Source organism: Lutjanus erythropterus, chromosome 20, assembly GCF_056507025.1.
Source record: "Lutjanus erythropterus isolate fLutEry1 chromosome 20, fLutEry1.hap2, whole genome shotgun sequence".
Classification (NCBI taxonomy): Eukaryota; Metazoa; Chordata; class Actinopteri; order Lutjaniformes; family Lutjanidae; genus Lutjanus; species Lutjanus erythropterus.
The window spans coordinates 28,739,597-28,750,672 of NC_139336.1; the positions used below are offsets into that span (position 1 = coordinate 28,739,597).

The 11,076-nt window shown below is 39.9% G+C and overlaps 1 protein-coding gene across 2 annotated transcripts in view; it reads right to left on the reverse strand.

The window, feature by feature from the left end:
* The window catches only part of ctif (CBP80/20-dependent translation initiation factor), a 69,777-nt gene extending 62,824 nt beyond the window's left edge, over nt 1-6,953 (reverse strand). For both annotated transcript variants that reach the window (XM_084745643.1, XM_084745642.1), the window contains exon 1: nt 6,775-6,953. The gene's annotated coding sequence lies outside the window, so the exon portion shown is untranslated. The remainder of the gene's footprint in view (nt 1-6,774) is intronic.
* Nucleotides 6,954-11,076: the final 4,123 nt, after the last annotated feature.

Here is an 11,076-nt window from a genome sequence, read left to right on the forward strand (position 1 = left end):
CCCATCCACACCATCCATACTTCATGATCACCAAACAGCAGACAGTAGCTTGACCTGACTAACTTGTAAAATCATGATACATGGTGCAGTATCTCTCCCTGCTCAGCAAATCTGTTTGACACACAGTCTGATGCATGCATGCAAAAGCTTTTAAATAATGCAGTTATCTTCACTTTTATTCACACATTCCCAGGCCCACTGAATGAGGGTTGAAAATGTTTCTCCAAGTATTAGAGCAATGTAGAGTATGTCCAGTACTTTTGTTGGACTTACTTATTGTTGACTAGTTTCTGCTGTTAAGAACAGTGGAAAAAGCTCCCCTCTCTCTTCTAGTGTTTCAGCATGGATTTCGATTCACTGAAACGAGCTCAACTCTAATATGGTCATACTTTTCTGTCAAATAATATGGATTTAAGCAAGATCTCACATTCTATAGGGGAGGTAAGTATGCTGTGTGCGTGTCAATAATGAAAAGCTTCTAATACTATGTACTATACTGAAGTGTAATACATAATAAAGAAATAATTTCTGTATGAAACTGCAACTTGAAGCATAACAACCATGTAAATTATCATCACCCGGGGTTCAAAGACATAATTCCACTTCAGAGGATATTTACAATCTCCTAACAAATCACACTGGCTGTATTATGGCATAATAAAACAACACAACATATTATCATAAACATTGTGAAACAAGCTCTGAGCCATGAGTGATTTGTAGCCTTTGATATAGTTACATAACAACCAAAGAGTAAGAACCATAATCCACACAACCCAAACAGAGGAGAACATGAGACCCAGCCTCCCCAGTTGGAGTCCACGTCAATGTTCTCACCCCATGCAGCGAGGGCTGCTAATACGTCTAATCTGGTCTACTACCGACCGGCTGGCTTAACAAACTCACACTTGGTTTAAAATATAATTTGGAGTAATCTATTTCTGTCAGCAGGATAGATTCATGGTGTCTTTAAGTCTAATCATTCAGCTGACATGTTTCCTGGTAGATGTGATGTGTGTTAATAAGTAGGTTAGATGGAACAACAAACAGATTTCACTGTAAGACTGCTAGGGATTCACCAATTCTTTGCCAATACCAATGTTTAAAATATCAATGATTGATTATGAGCATTTGCAAACAGCAAAGCATCACAGAAAACTGTTGTCACAAGTTTTTTTGGAGTACACTACTTTGCATTTCAAAGCACATACTGATTTGGGTCGGCACTCCTCCTCTGCAGCATGAAAAAAAAACTTTCCGCAACACAATTTTTAGGACCACTTTAAGCCGGGTCCACACTACAGAATTGTAGCCCTGACTCTCAAGCAACCATCGTTCACAGGAGCTTTGCATGAGCTGCTGATGCCTCGCTGATGCCTTGCAGATGCCCGATAGATATCAAGTAGTTTTAATATCTGGTTGTGTTGGGAAGCAATACCAACAGTTACAGCCAATGAGAGCAGACCGGGGCTGGAGAAGAGGAGTGGAGAAGGACGGACACAGTGGGAGAGACGGAATAGCCCTGGAACAGCAGCCAGAAGAGCCCAAATATTGAAGAAAATGGAACAAAAATTTGTAAAAGTAGTTGTAGTTCAAGTTCAAGTTCAAACTAACTCACTTCAAGTAGCTATAACAGTAACAGGCTGCATGCTGAAGCTTTAGTATTAATAATCTAATGTCACTTCTCACATGTGTTCGTGTGACAAAACGCAGTCTGGAGAATGGACAGACTTGTTGGGGATTCTGCAGATGAGAAATGTTGTAATGTGTGACCCCCTACTGCTGATCAATCATGTAGTCATCAGACAACTACAACTTCAAGACTCCAGATTGCTAGACAGAAGTGGTGTAGTGTGAACAGTACAGTGATCTGCCTTTGAAAGTCATGTAGTGTGACCAAGGCGTTTGAAAGTTGGCGCACCTTCAAAATGTTGCTGAAACACTGGCAAAGTTTTCTGCTCACAGTGGCTCTGTACACACATTGCTTGCACCCGTTCTCACTTCGTTCACATCAAGAGAGTCATTGTACTGTGGAACTGATGTGAATGTATTGTTATAGACAGGAAATGAAAAGCCTCTCCTCATCCTCATTAGAAGCCTTTACAAACCCAGGCACTACACATACAAGTTTCCATTGGGATACAGGATCTGTTTACTGGAAAACGGTATTCACACAAAGTTGTAACAGGTACAACATGTGTTTGTGGAGCTAAAATTACAAACCAACTTCAAAGGAGTCTGTTGTAGCTCCCGCCTCCCATTCACTGAAACAAGCTGCTGTGAGTAAACGCGTTTACTCATACAGTGTGAGCCGACTGGCCTGAATCTAGAGGAACAGACCAGCAGAAGATAGCTGCACATGCCACAGAGGGGGTCCAAGGGTATGTGTGCATGTGTATGTGTGTGTACATCTAAAACAATAGCCCCATTGTGCCCCTATGCCCCTGTAGTGACCTAATGGGAGAGGACTGGGCATAGTACAATAGTCCAACAATGCTATTCTGTCCAGATCCACACACACACAAATACAGAATCCAGGCAAACAAGTGAGGGTGTGTAACTCAGCTCACAGGCTTCACAACATGTATGGAGTGTAGGTAGAACTTCTGAGGCCTCAAAGCTGAACGGCGACAAAAGGGAAAAGAGAGGGAACAAAGAGCTGTGGTGATTACTGGTTAGCACATGAGATGATGACAAAACAAGTAACTGTGAGAACAAAAAGGGTCAGCCAGAGAAAGACCACAATTGTGACTTGTTTTCAAAAAATACACGCTCTGTAATTTTCTAGATAACTTCTCTGCATTCCTGCACCGAGCTACAGGCCTCATGTCCCCGGCCATCACCTGATACCTCTCTTCTTACAAAAGCTACTGTATGTTTTTCTCAATATGCCCCGAGTGATCTTTTCTCCTCCTTTTCTCTTTTCCCACTCACTCATCCATGCACTTCAGGAGGCACCATAATGAGAGCGGCAGCAGTTCCCACTGAATCGAGGCTAGATTTCTGCTCCACAGGCTGAGTCAGGGTGTTCCAGTTTTCTACAGGCTACTCCCACTCACTCCACAACATGCAGCTGTGTTCGCTCCTCCTCCACATTCTTCCAAAACACTGCATGCATGCGTATAACCGGGTGTGCGTCACACAGCCCAAAACAACTATCCCATATTTCTGAGGCAATAGAGGTAAAGAGTTACATGCTGCTGCTAAAATTAATCCTGGCGTCATTATTTGTTGGTGGTGCTCCCGGATGATTCTTTTCATATCCTGTCACCATTTGACCTCTGAGGACAGAGTTCACAGCCTCATTCATTCATCGGTTAATCACATCAATATGTGCTGCTGGGACTGCAGATCACTGGGGTGATGACACTGCACTGACTCTGCTTAGATGGTCCAAATGAATCTGTGTTTCAGGCCAAGTTTAAATAAGCAATATTCATTTCTCTACTACAGTGACAAGGACATCATAGTTTTTTATATTTTGTGGATTTATAGCGACCTTTGAAGAGTAAATAAAAGCAACTGTTGCTGTTAAGTAGTGAGGTAAGGTCCTCACAAATGAAAGGCCAAATGATAACAGTGCATCCATTGATCAACCACCAGACATTTCACAACCTCTGATCACAGATTAGATTAGTTCATGGGAGAGGACCCTAGGCAAAATGCTACTTTTATTTCAATTGCCACCCCTATCATGAGGTGATTAAAGGGATAGTTTGGAGTATCTGAAGTGGGATTGCATGATGTACTTATCGATAGTCAGGTGTATTTGCTACAGTAGATGGCGGTCGACATGCGCCCAGTTAGGAGATGCAGAGAGGAGTACAAGAATGGATGCTAAGTACAGACCTGCTATTAAGAGATTAGATTACAATCAAACCAGCACACTGAGAAAGTGGTAGACCAGCGACTCCCATGATCTGTGAGGTAAAATTACTTCGCCTATGGAGTTTGGCTGGTTTGGAGAGTGATATTTGGCTTATATAAATTCTAAATATAGCGTAAACTTAAACTGATATTGATTTATTTAGGTGGACCTTTTTTAAATGGCTAAAATACCTTTTGCTGCTGACCCTGTCCACAGCAGTAAAGTACTTAGCTTCCCTGCTGGTGCTCCTCTCTACTTCTCTACACTGGGAGCACGTTGACTGGCATCTACAGTAGGAAAGACACTAACTACCAAAAAGTTCCTCGTACAACTCCACTTCAAATAATACGAACTATCCCTTTAAGCGGTTCAGTTAGCAAACACACACCAACATGTAATTAAACGGTTAAATAAAACCTATGATTCATTTATACAAGTATATAATTCGCAACCGTGAGAACAAACTCATTAAAAAGTCAAAATAAAATGTGACATTTCAACTAGCGATCAAAGAATCTGGGTGGATGGGATCCAGAACATCTTCCATGTTTCATCATGTCACTGTCACAGCCTGCAACATGTATTAACAGGGTGAGTTATTACTGAGAATATACAGCATGCCAGATCTGTTTTATTCTGTTTGTTGACGGTGAACATATTTTCTATATCAAAGATTAGTTAACTGATGACTGTTTTGTTGTGTCATCAGATGGTTACATGTTTAGTACTTTCTCACATTCATTCTATATATAAATCTTAAAATATCCTGCAAGTGCCCACGTTCAAGCACTTATTTACTCACAAACATGCCATTCTACATACATAACTTTGGTATGTCTAGGCCCATGAAAGATCAAAATAGGGACATGATCTATAATTACAATTCATCCACTGGCATTTAATTAATTGATAATAGTTTTTAAATTACTCTACACGTTTGACTGTACCATACTGTCAAAAGGTGAAGAGGCAACAAATTACCTCATCAGTCTGGGTGTATTTAACTTGGCACTTAGTCAAGTCAAATATATAATGAATACAGGGTTCAGGATGAGACTCTGGTTGAACCTGACTTGCAACTTGACAGGCCGATGAAATTAGCCTGTGCCTCGACTTGATGCAGACAGGCAACTTGGGAAAGGATCATGACACACTGAAGATATCCTTTAATCAAAGGAACACAAATCCTCTCAGCAGGACTGGATACATTTGATTATCAATTCATGAATGCATCATCCACTTAAAAGGCTACAATAAATCATGCAAATTTGGTCTTGCGTTTCTGCATTAACGCGAGACAAATCCTGTCTTATTCAAGTCAGGAGGGTCTCTGTTGTGGTACTTGTGGTGGCACGCAAACATTCCTCTTACCTCACTAAAGTCACTCTGATAGAATCAGTCTCTGAACAGCAGGAATCTCAGGAATGTTACAAGCAAACTGGCAGTAAGTATAACCTAAAAACGACAGTCAGGACTCCTATAGGACAGACCACTCAGTTTTTAAAGTTTGTACATTCAAAACTTATGAGTAATAATATATAAGTGTACTGATTTTTAACGGGAAAGTTCCTCCCAAAATCGTTTTGGTGCGAGTTGCTGAGATTTGGTGGTATCAGCCGTAGAGATGTCTGCCCTTTCTCAAATATAATGGAACAAGATGGCACTTGGCTGTCGATGCTCACAGTGCCCAAAAACATACATCTGAAAAACTCAAGACCAGTTTTTCTTTGCAGAAATCATCCCATTCAAGATAAATCACAGACCTTATTGTGAGCAGGTTCATGTAGGAACTGCTTTCTTTCTACAGTAGAATGTACATGAAACAACAATGTTTGTAGATTATCTTGAGTAACCATGTCATGATTTCTGAGAAGAAACATTTTTAATGTATGTTTTTTGGGGCTTTGAGCTCTAGAAACCAAGTAGCAATTAGTCCCATTATATTATAGAAAAGATAGACATTTCCAAACTCACCAAAACAAAATTGCACTACAGGCCAGAGGAAAAATATGTTGTTTTGTTTTGTTTTGATTTCTGGGTTTAACTGTCCTTTAAGTGGCAAAGACAAGTTTATTCCAGCACTCATTCATGGTTTAAATTTTTCCAGTACTAACTAATTATACTATGCAGACCCACTACCTAAAAACTGCTTGTATCTGCCTCAGTTTTCACTTACATCTGAGCTCAAGGTATATCAGTGTTTTCCCTCTGATTATCAGCAGCTGTGATCCACTCTTTGTTATTAGAGTCAACAGCTGAGACAGGCTGGTGAACTGCAGCAAGCTCATCTGTTTTCCGGAGCAGCCTGACATTAACGTTTTGAACGCCTATTCCAGCTATTCTTGCCCTGCAACAATACTGAAACCAGACTGACTGTAAAGGTGACCAGAACAATATTAATCATTACCACAGCCATAGTTTTCACGCTGTTTTACACCCCTATAGCCACGCCCATGCTGTCTGGGATGCTAGCACTGTATGGCTCCATTAGCCGAGTGGTGTATCTTTATGGAAACGTTATCCAAATGTCTGCACCATCATGTCCCTGTCTGTCAAAGTAACAAAGCCACATCTGGAGGCGCCTCCACACCCTGCTGCCCGCGTATCACCGGTAACAATGGTGACGCAAGCGTTGCGGCTAACCAGCCGGCTAACGTTAGCTAGCTCTTAAGTACAACAGTAAACAACAGAGGCCACGCACATTATGAATTCAACCCACCCTCCGTCAGCTGAGCTATATCAACAGGTCTGCTACAGTTGTACTCAAAGCATAACCAGGTCACTCACAGCGACAACTAGCAACAAACCCAGCGCTTCTTATAAAACTGTTATGTGGTTACCACGGTTATAGCCTTCCAACCGACAGACAGACACCTTCGCCGGCTTAAAATTGGATAAATCCTCACCCGAAGTGAAACTCTGACTCCTGGGGAACCCGGGATCACCTCCTGAGATCAAATCCGCCGTGTCATGGGTCCGTTTCTCCAAAAGAGAAGAGGGGAAGAGGATTAAGCTAGCTATATGCTGGCGGCTAACTCCGACGTCCCAGACTGAGGAAAAAGGGAATGCAGGAATGTGACGTTCAGTCCGGTCCGCTGGCAGCGCTGACACGTGCACTCTGAAGCGGAGCATTGTGGGAACTGTGGTTCTCGTAAGGCTAGTTGATTGATAACAATTACTTTGAGATGTTAAATCATTATTTTTTGAAATACTATTTATTTTGAAACATTTATTTTGGGATGATTGAGTTGTTATTTTGAGAGAGAGGCTACTAAGTTATTATTTTGAGATACTAAGTCATTGTTTGGGATATTAAGTCATTATTTTGGTTTCTTCTTATTTTGAAATAGTGTGTCACTATTTTGAGATGGACTACTAACTCATCATTTTGAGATAAGGAAGTCTGAGAAAGTTTCTCTTTATAATGACTTTGTCCCACCACACTGGTGGAAATGGCCTTCTATACTAAACACCTTTTATCCACCTTATTAATTTAGAAAAACAGACTTAGTCACCCATGGAAGTGATATAAATCCATGATGGGAGCCAAAATAATATAATATCTATTACTGTGACATAAATTACTTAAAATATGATCCTCTTATTTATCTAATAATTTATTTATTTAGGCTATTTATTTGTGATGTTATACATATACATATATGTTATAAATATATCAATTAATTAGTAATATATTATGGTGAATTATTTCATGTGCAGTGATTCATGGGTTTTATTTTGATGTATATAATTCATAGTGTGTATTTTAATGAAGTGAGTCCTTTTGTATATTGTGTATATTTTTCTTTTCTAGTTCCTGCTATAATTCATACGCTGTATTTTTATTCAGTTCACTCTGTGTATTTACATAAGTGTGTACTTTGTGTGTACTAGTTTTTGTATATCATGTGTATTTATTCTTTCCTTTCATGCTACTCCTTTTATCTTTCTATCTTTTCTTTTACAGAGTTAACTTAAGGATATTCACAAGAATTCCAATGTACTTGCACTATGATGTATCTGTGAAAATGGCAATACATCGCTTGAATCTTATTAATTTCTATAAAAAACACAGATCGACTGTAATACTTAACACAAGTCAACATTTTTGGCACACAAATCTAACTACTTTAAATGGAAATAATTGACAACAATAAATTATCATTATTAAAATTTTTAAATTGGCATATAACGCAAAACATTGAGACTCTTTAATAGCTCAACATATCTGATAATCGAGAGCTTTTCTGTGTATATGTTAAAATAAATAAATAAATACAACTATGCAAGGCTGGTTCAAGCTCTGTTCCTTTTTCTCTTTTTTGTCCTCACAGCTGCAGCCACCAGTAGCAGCTATTGTTTGTATATTTTGATGACTAACTTGTGGTCATACGTTCCTTTATTTGTCACATCCACATGTAAAACGTGTGTGAATAATTCTCCCTCCTCTTTCTTCTAAATGATGGCTAAACCTTTGCAGAGAGCTACTTGTTGTTGGTAGTTAATTAGTTAAATGGGTGGTTGGTGAAAAGATCTGATGTGTAAATACAGATTAAATGTAAATTTTGGAGCTATACATGTGCAGCTGACTCTTAAATAAACACTTAAAAAAAACAAAAAATCTTATCTTATTCGCAAAGGGTCCAAATTACATCTCCAAACACAATTGACTGAAGATCACAGTTAAATCCTGCTGAAGAGTCTTTTCAATGTAATCATGACCCCTTGTGGATGATGAGAAAAGTGCAGCTGTCTTTTTTTTTTTTTTTTTTTTTTTTTTATTCCAAGTGTTCGTGTGGAGGATGTGTGGTTGCATACATATTATGAATATACCACTGGGATTTATCACAGGGTCCTTAGTCAGTATGGCAGACAGCTGGAAGATAGAGCTCAGACAGATTTACTGACAGACCAACCTGCACATAAACATGACACAGAGGTTCCAATAGTCAGTTACAGACTGGAAACAGACAGAATGACACACGGTACAGACAGATGAACTAAACTCTGGATTTAAGGACAGGCAGATACGTCAGAGAATGGACTGGTGGACGGACAGCTCAGAGGAAAACACGTCCCCCCCCCACCCCTGCTCCAGATGGCTACAGAATATGTTTGCCACCACAGTCAGAGGCTAATTAACTACCATGGTGTGATGGAGACTCCTGCAGGTTACTACACCCCCCACCCCACACCCTTCGTCTCCTTCTTGTTCGTTTTTCTCAGCCTCCCTTTCCTCCCCGCTCCCTCGCCCAGTTCTATGTCTATCCTTAGTCGTCCCATAATTACTTTGTTGTCCTCTTCGCATCACCCGCAGCACCGCCCAACATTCATCCCTCCGGTTCCCTCCCATACTGCTGTGCGTTTTCTCCATGCAGATGCTCCATATCCTGTCATCTCTCACCTACAACTTTCTCCTTTTGATATGTGTCTGGAAAAAGAACAACCTGTGGTGTGCCATCAAAACAAAAATGTCAGAGAACTAGAGCTTATGCAGTAACATAGTAAAAATAAGTCGTTCTCTGCCTTATATGTTGTAAATCAACGAGTCTACTGAGGCTTGTGTGAAGCTGAGGTGTAAAAGTTGCTAAGATTCAAAGTCATTTGCACTGTTGCCAAGGAAACCATAATGCTGCACTGCTATATAATTTCAATGTTCTAAAAATGTCAGCACTCATTGCACAGCATGACACACAATACTTTTAAATGTTGTTCACAAAAACGAATCCATTAACATGTTTTTTTCCCTCCATAGTGTATCTAATAATATCAAAGACACCTACAGATGAGACACGATTTACATCTCCTCTATGGAAATTTTTAGTGTTTTAATGTGTTCAGTCAGAAATGTATAGGATGTGAGCGAGAGAGGTCATACATATCTTAAAGTATAATGATCCCTCATCTCACTTCTTTGTAGGCAGCGCCAGCAGTTGATGAATATATATGAATTCATGTGGAAACATTAATAATATTACAAGTTAATTTTGTCAGATTTCTTTTGTTAAAGTGAACTATACCCCACAAAATTCCCATGCTCCCATTTTTCATGAGTTGAAGTAAAAGATCTAAGACTTCTTCTGTGGACACAAAAGGTTTATTTTGCTCAAATTCTGTTAATAAATTTGTTTAAACCTGTGTTAGTGATCCATCCACCTGACAGGTGTGGCATATAGAGATACTGATTAAACAGGTGTGCATTGGACTGCAAAAGGACAATAAAATGTGCAGTTTTATCTTGAAAGAAGACATTTATGGCTATTTTACATAGAGCTACATAAACTTTTCCCAGGAGGGTTATGTCACGACCTCCCATATTCTGCCTCTTATATAGGGTTACAGGTAACATTTTTCCCCAGGAGGGCAAAGTCATGATCTGTGCTAACATGCTTCTGATTGGCTTACCTGGATATTCTCACCCTAACCCAATCACCCCTAATGCATAAACTTAACCAACCCAACCAATGAGTACTAGCCAGTCGGAGTAGGGCAGGTCATGACTTGGTATCTGTAGCCTTATGTGAAATACTTCAGTGTCAAATGAATATATTCTTATTGTGAACAGTCCAAGGCACACCTGTGCAATATTATAATCATGCTGTTTAATCAGCATCTCTATGTGCCACACCTGTCAGGTCGATGGATTAACTTTGCAAAGGAGAAGTGCTGACTGACACAGATTTTTATCAAATTTGTTAACAAAATTGGAGAGAAATAAACCTTTTGTATGCACAGAAGAAGTCTTAGATATATTACTTGAACTCATGAAAAATGGAAGCAAAAACAAAAATGTTCTGTTTATGTTTCTCTTGAGCATATAATGCTGGTTTGACGGTGGTATAAATTTTGTGGAGCAAGAGAAAGAGAAGAGAAAGAGAAGCAAAGGCTGAAATTGGCCCTGCTACTCAGGTCGCCCTGCACAAAGCTGAATCCCCACCAGAGGGATGGTACCAAGGCACCAATTAGCAGTGGAGAGGGCGCATGATGATATTTCCGTGTGCTTGTGGCCTGGGCAGCTCCGTCTGTGTGTTATAAAAGGCAAAACCATAAACATGGAATTAGACAGTACAGGCCCCACAGCTCTTAAGGTCACAGACTCTCCCCTCCTGCGGCTTGTGAGAGCAACGGTGTGATATAAACAACACTGGCCAGCAAACTGTTATTACTGTACGTGCGGGTTTTATAACCGGGCGGCTGATTATTTGTGC